At 38.7% G+C, this 10,023-nt stretch overlaps 1 pseudogene; it reads right to left on the reverse strand.

Moving 5' to 3' along the window:
• Positions 1-1,917: 1,917 nt before the first annotated feature.
• Positions 1,918-5,630, reverse strand: LOC145501031 (uncharacterized; annotated as a pseudogene).
• Between the last annotated feature and the right edge of the window lie 4,393 nt (positions 5,631-10,023).

Genomic DNA, 10,023 nt, shown 5'->3' on the forward strand with positions numbered 1-10,023 from the left:
CAATGGCTAAAAAATCACGAGATAAAATATAGTTTTCGACAAACGCGATCGTAGCTTTATGTCACGCACCGCCATAACTTCCAAGTTCAAAATGCGCTGGTACCTCTTATGCCTGATGAGGACAACAACTTTGGCGGCTGTTTAGTTTTGGATTTAAGAATTTGATGACTCCACGTGAAAACGCTCTATAAATAGGGCTGACAGATTAACAGATTAACCCTTCTGCACAACGTACGGGTCTCCATACATCTGCATGTCCCCTGATCCCAGAAGCTCAAAACACTACAAATCATGCCGATTTGAAATAAAATCAACGCAAACTGGATCACAGATCTGTTACAATCGATCGCCACTTGCTGGCCATTATTATGTTTAAATCTAGTTACCAGTTCGAGAAACGTCCGCAGAACGTAATCGCAATGCATGCCGGGAAGGGTCTTTACACCTTGTGCGCGGGAAGACATGGCGGTCGATACAAGACAAATTTTATAAGTCTAAAACCAGTTCTCGCTTTCCAAACTTTGACGCTAGCAACGCTTGGCAAATGGGCCACAACTCGCCAGAGGGTATTTTTCTTGGACAAGAACTGCTCTTGGACTTTGCTACCTGGCTCGATCTGACTTCGAACGCCGATAACACGATTACGGTATATCAGCTGCCTTCGAAGTTTCAGAACACATTTTGATTCTTTAAAACGTGCTGATGACTTACGGGTTTATCGAGGCTTTATGATGCCTCTCAACCACCAGGTAGGCACACAAGGTACTTTAAAACAATGCTTAAGATATTAGTTGACAGAGCTCTAATACGGCACATCTCTTTTTTGTTTGATGGCATTTCGTTTGACGCTCGATCGATTCACGTGTTGTGTTCACGTCACAATAACCGGTGTAAACAATCCGTTCCCAGATTTCCGCTCTATATGCTGTGGGATTTGGTTTTGACTTCATACACTATAAACAGTCTGCCTGTTTGCTGTTCAACAAATAAACTCCTAAAGACATGGCTAGGAAAAGCCAAGTTTTTTGCCTACGTTTTAACTCGAAAACAAAGCAAAAACCAGCGACAAAAATACAGAACCACATTTTTCTATTACATTGAAGACCACATGCAAAAATTCAGCTAATTTGGAGCAAGAAAAAAGAAAAGCAACCAAAATCGTCACTTATCCCCTTTTATGACTAGCTTCTTCAGTTGTTAACTTGGGTCTGGAACTTTTTGTTAAATCTTTTCAACTTATTCCATTTTGTGCCAAAATATGATCGTTTGCCACAAAGTCCGTGCTTGCCCTCGAAGAAAGAGACATGCTTTTACTATTGAAAAAGTTGTTTTTAAATGTGCTTAACTGTAAATAGTCAAAACATTAGGTTTTAGCGGCTCTTAAGTGAAGGTATGATCCCGATGGTTGTTAACTAGAGTCTGGAACTTTCCTTAAGCTAAAATCATTTTAAACTTATTCCGTTTTGCACCAAATGCGCGCACGATCGTCTGTCGCAATGTCTGTGCTTTTTCCCTCAAATAGACATGGAAATGCTTTTGCTATTGAAAAAGTCTTTTTTAAATCTGTCTTGTCTGTTCTGTTCTGAATTCATTGATTAGGAGAAATGCATGTCAATTGAACTTTTTATTAAACTCACCTCTGTTGTTTCGTGTGAAACTCAAAGAAAGATGAAGTCTCCTCAATATCGATTTTCGCCTTTCAATGTCTCCACTCGGTGTTAAGTTCTCTACCTCTTCGCACATTATTATATAGTATTTTTATACTTACATTTGTTGACAATTGATAGGCGACCAGTCATAGACCTGCATGAGTTTGCATGCTGAACACACAAAGTGAATGCAAAGCCTAATTGTTCATACCGAAAACAGTCCTATGGGTGGTAGGGTGGGTGCGAGAAAAGGCAGTTTAGGGTCGGGTGTACGGCGTGTCTTAAAGAGTATTTTATTTAAAAGTCAACTGAAATGTGATAAAATAACTTTATTTCACACTCTTGATTTGAAGCTGTAAATTAAATACTTTAAATTTAAACTTGTGAGTGGTACTGAAAAATTGTACGTGAAGCATATGGGCACAATGTCAGTTGTGCATGACCCTTGGTTGTTCTATTTATGACCTGACAGCGATAAATGAATCAGAGGTGAGCCCCGAGCCCATCAGGTAGGAATTTGACCCAAGGTCAACAACAATGACATGTTGCAGGTTTTGCTTTCAACTGCATTGTTGTCAAGATGTATACTTAAAATTGACTTGTTCGATGGAAACTGTTTTCTTTTAGAAATACTTGAATGAAAAAGCTTGAAACCTGTCTTTGATTAACTTAATATTTTTGACGTTGAATGTTATAGCGCCTTCATCAGCTTGCGTGACTTCGACATTGCAGTGGAAGATGAAAATGGCCTTAATGTCTTGTTTATCAGGGACTCATGGCCAGATGAGAGCACCTTGTTCATTCTCTGACAGAAAGTTGATCTGAACCTTATTAGCCAGAATTTTTTCTACTTTTCCAATGTAGAGACCTTCTTTGTAGGCAATGGCAACCCACTTGTTCAATGTTAGTTTCTTCAGGTCATAATCCTACAGAACAAAACAAAAAATGAGTTAATTTTTTCTGCCGATTTCTAGTTTTGATACCGTCTCAAAAATTCTGACGACCATAAAACTGACATTTGAAGTTTAGGTTGTTCATGCCGATGTATGTGTCTTTTGAGATTATCACAGGTTGAAGTAATTTACCTTGTTTTTTAAATCTCTCGCTTCCATTCTAATCATTTCGGCCTTTGTTAACAACTCACATTCTGACTCAGAGGTAAAACCCTTTGAAATACAAAACATATAGAGGCCAGTTAAAATCATTTGTTCACTAATAGCTTATAATTTATTGTACTGAAGCTGTCCTCATGAAATGAGATGGTGAAATTTTGTTGCTCAAGAATCTAGAAGGGAACACTTGCACTATATAGTTATAATTCAATTCAATTCAGTTCAATTCCTTTTTCTATAATATACTGGTTATTTACATACAATTATAAGGTAAAGTACTGAAAATAATAAAAAATTAAGAAATGTGAGATTTTCAGTCTTTTTACAATTCATAACTACTGTGCTGGTTTGCACAAGGTGGCTGATCTAACTCGGTTGAACTACTGTTTCTTTTACTTTGCACTTTATAGGTAATGTAGATAATACTCTTCTGAAGTAATTGTGAGCAGTACTTTAATACCTGTGGTGAATTCACTCAATTTACTTGATTCACTTGATTCCTCTATCCTTTCTATATGGTTAGCCTGCCAAATTAAGAAGGCATTTGATTATATAGGGCAGACTATGCCTAAACGCTCCTGAAACTGGAAAAGAGCTGACAGAGAAGGTCACGCAAAGTTTGCTAGAACTACTGTGCTGCTATTTATAATAATTTAACTGTAAGAATCTTAGCTACTTCTATACCTTCCAAAGCATTGACAAGGGCTTGTCAGCTTCACTATCACCATCGCTGTTGTATTCTAAAAGATTTAGGTCAAATACATCATTCACCTCACAAAGGTAGGCCAAAACAGCAGTGTTGTGATAATGAGGGCCATTGTCTGTAGATAGAAGAGCACATGTAAGAGAAACATGAAGATGACAGCATAGTAATATTCATATTATCTTGAACAAGTGACCTCTAGAAAAGTTTCATACTATTATAAATAGGTACAACAATAACTTGCATTTTGGAAGTGTGTGAACTCAATCATGATAACACCCAGGGAATTAACCCCCCTTGGCAAATGATCACCCCTTTTCCCCCTCTCCATGTAGTGCCTTTGCTTCAACTAAATGTATACTAGCAGAAAAAAAAGGCATCCTGTTTGGTGTCTTCTGACCACACGTCAAAAACTTCACTGCTCTTCTCATTGTCCGAGACTTTGGCAATCATGTAACATCCACGCAAATAAAAATACCTCTCTTCCCATACCAGTCCCTCTGGATTTCTTTGCTTCGCTTTCCTAGTTCAAGTTTCATTTTGTAGGCAATTATCATGACACACTCTCCAGGCCTCAATTCTTCACAACAAACTTTTAGTAGTCACCCTGATGTTTTGTTGGTAGCAAATGTGACAAATAGTCTTGATGTATTCCATACAGTTCTGTTAACCTTGGCTTCAGCTCTGTTTTGCTAACATCTGGAAGCATTTCAATCTCTTTTAATAGAGAGCTGTACATAGCACAGAAGGGTGGAACATCTGCACACATTGCTCTGTGGTCTTCTGTGCAGGCATTAAATGCATATAACATGCACAGTTCAAGGCGGTGACTGTTTTTGTGCCAATTTCGAAAACTTGGTTTTCAAAAATGTCTGATAAGCACGCACATCTTTTATCATGGATGATACGTTCAGATCCGGACACATTGAAGATATCTCTTCAATAAGTGGACACAGTTCATCAAAATTACTGTGGCCAAAGTCGTCGCAAAGGTCACACAAACCTGCCAGCATCATGTCCATATGGAAATTGGTGGGCAAGTGGATGTAAATATATGTTCTTTTGACTCCATTGGAGAATTCCAGCAGGTACTGATCCACAAGTCCCTTGATCATATCTTGCCAGTACCTGACTGCTGTCTCCTCACCTTCAACCATAACACTACAGTATGATGATGCCCGTGAAACATCATCTCGATAGAGAAATCCGCTTAATTCTCCAAGTACTTGCGCACTGACACATTCGCAGGTGAACTTGTACTTGTCTGATGAAACACTTCCACGACCAAAAAGTATGCAATGTACCTTTGTTGCTGTTATGGTTTTTGAGGAACACTGGAAATATCACTGCAAAGTGGAATAGGAAAAGTCCTTGGCAACAGTTGACAGAAGCCATCTTTTCTCATCAGGATAGCTTTGAATCCTGCCTAGATCTTGTGCTGCCTCAACACAGGACTTGAAGATGTCTGAGGTAATGCCACTGAAGGAGATTTTACTGCCTTTCAAACTGCCCCCAATCAGTACTCTTTGCATCTGTTTAGCAGAATTCAAACAAATAGCTTTGTTTTCAGTTCTGTCTTTGCAACTGTGATAATCAGCTGCAAGTTTACGCAGGAATAATCGTCAGTGTCAGGCTTTGTCTGGCAAATTTCACCAAATGTTCCCTTCACTTTCCACTGAGGACCAAATCACTGATAAAGTGAGGAATGTTCTCACCCTTGAAGTGAACAAATTTATTAGCAGAATCTGCCAGAAGGTCAATCGTTTTAGCCCTCAGTACTTGTTGTGTTCTTTTTTCAGCATTCTTGTAAGGCCTCAGCAGTAGATCTGGAACCTGGACTTGCTTTGATTCTGAAGGCACCAAACAAGAACTTGGATCGTTAATGTTGTCCTCAAATGGTGGAATGTCAACGCTGAAATTGTTGAATTATTTTCCAGGGCTGAATCGTTGAGGCAAACAGTTAGACTGGCTCTTTCTTCCTAAACAGAAACAACAAAGAGAAAATTAATTTCTCACTATTTCATTTATTGCAGACTGCTAAGCTCGGGGCTGATGACACTGTAATGTACACTAAAAAACTACTTCAAACTATTTCATCTTCATCGTTCAGTAATGTACAATGATTCGCTTACCTCTAACTTCCTACACTTTTTTCCAGCACAGATTTTCCTCTTCCTATTTGTTTTTTAGAAGAGTTGTAGTCGCAGAAGTGAACTTCATCTGGAGCCACAACACGCAAACTGTCTGAAGAAATCTCTCTGTGATGCCATGTGCCATATTTCAGACACGCACATTTACCCACAAACAGCATTCGCACGAAAGCCAGGAGACGAAATGAAACATGGAATGAAAACTATATACACTATTTGTACTATATACAATATCTACACTATTTACAATATTGACAAGCGAGATTTTTTGAGAGAGAGCCATGGATATCATCAAAGATGGCTGTCTAGTTGAACTGACTTCGGTAACTTCTGAAAACCTAACTTCCGCACATTCCAAACCTCTGAAACTTCACCAACTTGTAGAACAATAGATTCTATACCATAAAAGGAAGATACTTCAGCTAAAATTGACTGTCTTTATTAGAACATCGGAGAAATAAAGCTTTTAGCCAATCAGAGAAGCGGCAATTAATTAATAAATTCACTTGAAGCGGGGCACTACTGCTCATGCGTTGCGCACCACCTCTTTCCCTCTTAAGCAATGTATTACTTAAAGAGTTTGCCATGCATTGTTTTCCTCAGTTTTCACAAAAAAGAAGAGAGACTGTGAGTAAGGAGCACAAATAGTTTTACTGGCATCAAAGTCAAACACAACTGGGCCTGGGTTTGTCTCAACGTCATTGGCTAGTTGCATTAATTCAGGGTAGCTGATATAGAAGCAATACAAAAATATCTGTGTAAGCCAGAGACAATTCATTTTGGTTGGTTTGGAATAACAAATCACACATTTCAGTACTGGTAAGTAAATCGCTGCGGAGTAAAATAAAAGTAGCATAGAACACCAGAATTTTTCCTTGAAGCATCCTTGATACTCCCTGAGAGCTAAATATACGCAATGCATGCCAACAACAAGTCTGTGTTGTTGTAAACTGTTCTCCATTTCAGCTTTGTTTTGCCCAAATCAACTTCAGATTTAGGTGGTCAAGACTAATTCCACGTTCCAGTAAACAATTCTCAGGGAAATGATCAAGGTATTTCTCAATGTATTAGCTCAAATTATACTTGGTTTGCTCAGGTTTGCTCAAGAATGCGTCAAAGTTATCTCAGTCACACAATCGTGCAATCACTAAGAGATACAGGCTTGCGATCGAAGTCAGCTATTCACCTGAGTATGGATTCCCCCTCTCATGCAATGTGTTTATACATGTAAACAAATTAAAACAAAGAAGAAATACTGACCTTTTGTTCCTTGAAAACCTACTTCGCACACACTTAACAACCAACTAAGAAACAACTTTGCTGTAAACAGCTGCGCCACATTCTTAGGGGGCGACTATTGAACTTTCAGGGGCTGACGAGGGGAGAGTGGGTTATTCAAGCTGGGCCTGAAATTTATTTAGTTTTGGACCAGAACAATCAAGATATATCTTTCTCAATCCTGTACGATTGTCTTCTTTAGTTACATTACTATGCAATGTTTTTCCTCTAAGGGGAAGCTTGGATCACTTTTCTCATCACAATTACCTCACCCCACCCCCCCCCCCTCAACAGAACACTTTGCACAGCTTGAACAACCATCCAACCCCCTGTCCAGCCGTGCAGCCTGCCTGATTGAGTACCACCTCGCTTCTCGGTTACATTGGCTGGACATTAGTATGTCCTCCCAAAAAGCATTAAAAGCTCTTATAGTAAAGTTCTTTTATTATTTTCTCATCAATTTGACTGAAAATGTCTAAATAAGCTCTTGTTGGAAAACAGAGGTAGAGCAATGGGGGCAGCCATTCACCTTCTCTACCTATTCTCATTTCTACCTAAAAGTAATTAAACAATTAAGACCACTACATGAAAAAATAGGTACGCAGTGTGTACATGGTCGGACATGCAATACATGCATATTATCTTATTAACAGTAATAAGTTTTCTAGTTATCCTTCACCATTTTATTTGAAACATGAACAATGCATATATAGATATGGAACCAACAAAAACTTTTGCTGAGTGCACTTTGACAGCGAGCTGTGTAAAGAATCTCCTTTGCGTAAGATTTGAGCCATAGCAGCAGCACTGGAAATCAGTCCGTGGTGTTGATAAATTAGAGAGTTTGCCATGCAGTCTTCCCTGTGAGTAAGGAGCAGAAACAGTTTAACTGACATCAAAGTCAGTCACAATTGGGGCTGGGTTTGTCTCAATTCAGTCAACACTAAATAAATCAATATGAAGTAAAACAAAAGCACAATAGCACACCGTAATTTTTCCATTGTCACAAATTATGTAGAGTATTGTCATTTGTTGCTTTTGTTGTAATTTATGTGATTTAGTTTTGTTTTGATTATAAGCAATGTGATATGAGAAAGTGTTAAGTGACAGACAATGCAAGGGAATCTGATAGCCTTGACTTTGGAACCTTATAATTGAAACCCAAACCAAATGATTGACAGTGATAGGAGAGACAATAGAACACGAGAATAAATGAAAAGGGACTTTTGTAATCTTGAGCTTGAGAGAGATCTTTTCCAGTGATCAATAAAGTAGAAATCAGGATTTCGTGTTAGTGTGTTGGTGGTTCAATCTTGCAGGCAATTTCCAACACAAGTGGCACCTCCGACGGGACACATATACTGGGATTAGACTCGATCAAGAGCAAAGCAAGGATCATTGCAAAGTGATAAAGGAATTGTCCAAGATTTTACTGAGCTGAAGATTGCCATTTTGTTGGTTTATCTCATGACGTCAATTGAGTTAACCCACTTCATAACCCATTTCAGTGCGGCCGCTCATAAAATATAACAAATGTTTTAAAAAATGTTTCAGCTGTTGTCACTGCAAAGGAATTCATATGTGAAAGAATCAACATTGAGTCAACAAACAAATTTTGAAATAATGGAATGGTGAGTACAAAAGGGGAAGTAAGGCTTATTTTATTAATGACGATTGTGTACATGTCAGTCAGGCAGTGAAAAATTTTTCTTGACTTAAAATAGACTAGTTAAAAACTATAGTGAAGCAAAAGAAAAAAATTATTTGCCCTATGCAGATTTGGATGAAATACATTTAGCGAATGGCTGGCAGGCAAAAGAAAACTGCCCAGATTTGAAGCCAGTAGATGCGAGTACATTTGCTCGTGTGATTGAAAAGGTCTTGCCAAATGTCACAGAAACCAAACGAAGAACTGAAGGAGGGATCCCCTTGTCTGCGATTCTTGTCCACCTGGCAGAAGTTTTCCCTCTTGGTCCTTGTTCACTCTTAACTACAGTCACCCCGAATGGTTAAAATCAAGTGCCAGTGCAAATGGAGTGGAATTCATCACAGTTGCTCCTTTACTCACTGCTTTACTATGTAATGATGGTCAACTGAAGTAAAACCAAAACCAAAAACAAAGTCATTGCCTGATTGTTGGGGAGGGGAGACCAAACCCTAAATCCCAAAGTATGACTTACGTCATACCATGAGGTAAAGATGGCTTTCCAGGCCCAGACTTTCAGGAAACAGGCCCCAGACTCTGGCCCCTTGTACTGCTCTACTTGTAGCTTCCTCAAGATAATTTTTGGTAAAGAACACAAACCTCTGATTTTCCTTTCTGAATGGCGATTTTTGATACCCCATCAAAGTACAGTCAACGGAAGTCAACACTCCAGAACTAAAACCTGTTCCCTATCGGGCCACGTGCCCCCGAGGAGCCCTTAAAGGGGTACCCCCAGGCGTTGGGCTCGCTCACTTGAGATGGCTGACTGTACAAGCATGTGAAAAGAAGCTTTATTTTTCTGGGAAGATAGATTGCATGGTAAATCCAAAGAACATGTTACATGTTAAATTTTGCCATAAACCTATGCATGGATGTAGGTTACCTATGGAAAACGTATCCTACCACCAATACTTGAAGACATGAATCTCACTCAGAACCTGAGCCCGGGAACCCAAGCCGGAACCCGAGAAACCAAGCCTTTGGTGGAAACATTTACTTTGACATATTGGAAATGAGGTTAAACATAAATATTTGGCAACTTTGATAAGTAGTGAGCAACCACACAGAAAATTTACAAAACAGAAATTAAGATGCACGCTTACCATGGGTTAACTTCAAAAGACTTTGAAAGGATCTTAACCCTAACCCTAAAAAAAGTCTCACTGGCGGACATGGAGTATTTTCAAAAACCTGTCCGGCTGCCAGAAATGTAGCCACAGTGGTCTATCTTGTACTATACTTAATCTAAACGGCTACATCACTTATTTTTGGACACTTTTTGTCTGAAATTAAAATCGTCTGAAACTTTATGCAAGTAATGTCTACTAATTTGAAATTTGTGATTTATTTGCAATCAAACATACAATAATTTTCTTTTTACTTTGTGTTACAGTCTTCTTACAGTGTGTTAAGCTCTCTTTCTAGA

This window comes from Orbicella franksi, chromosome 10, assembly GCF_964199315.1.
Source record: "Orbicella franksi chromosome 10, jaOrbFran1.1, whole genome shotgun sequence".
NCBI lineage: Eukaryota > Metazoa > Cnidaria > Anthozoa > Scleractinia > Merulinidae > Orbicella > Orbicella franksi.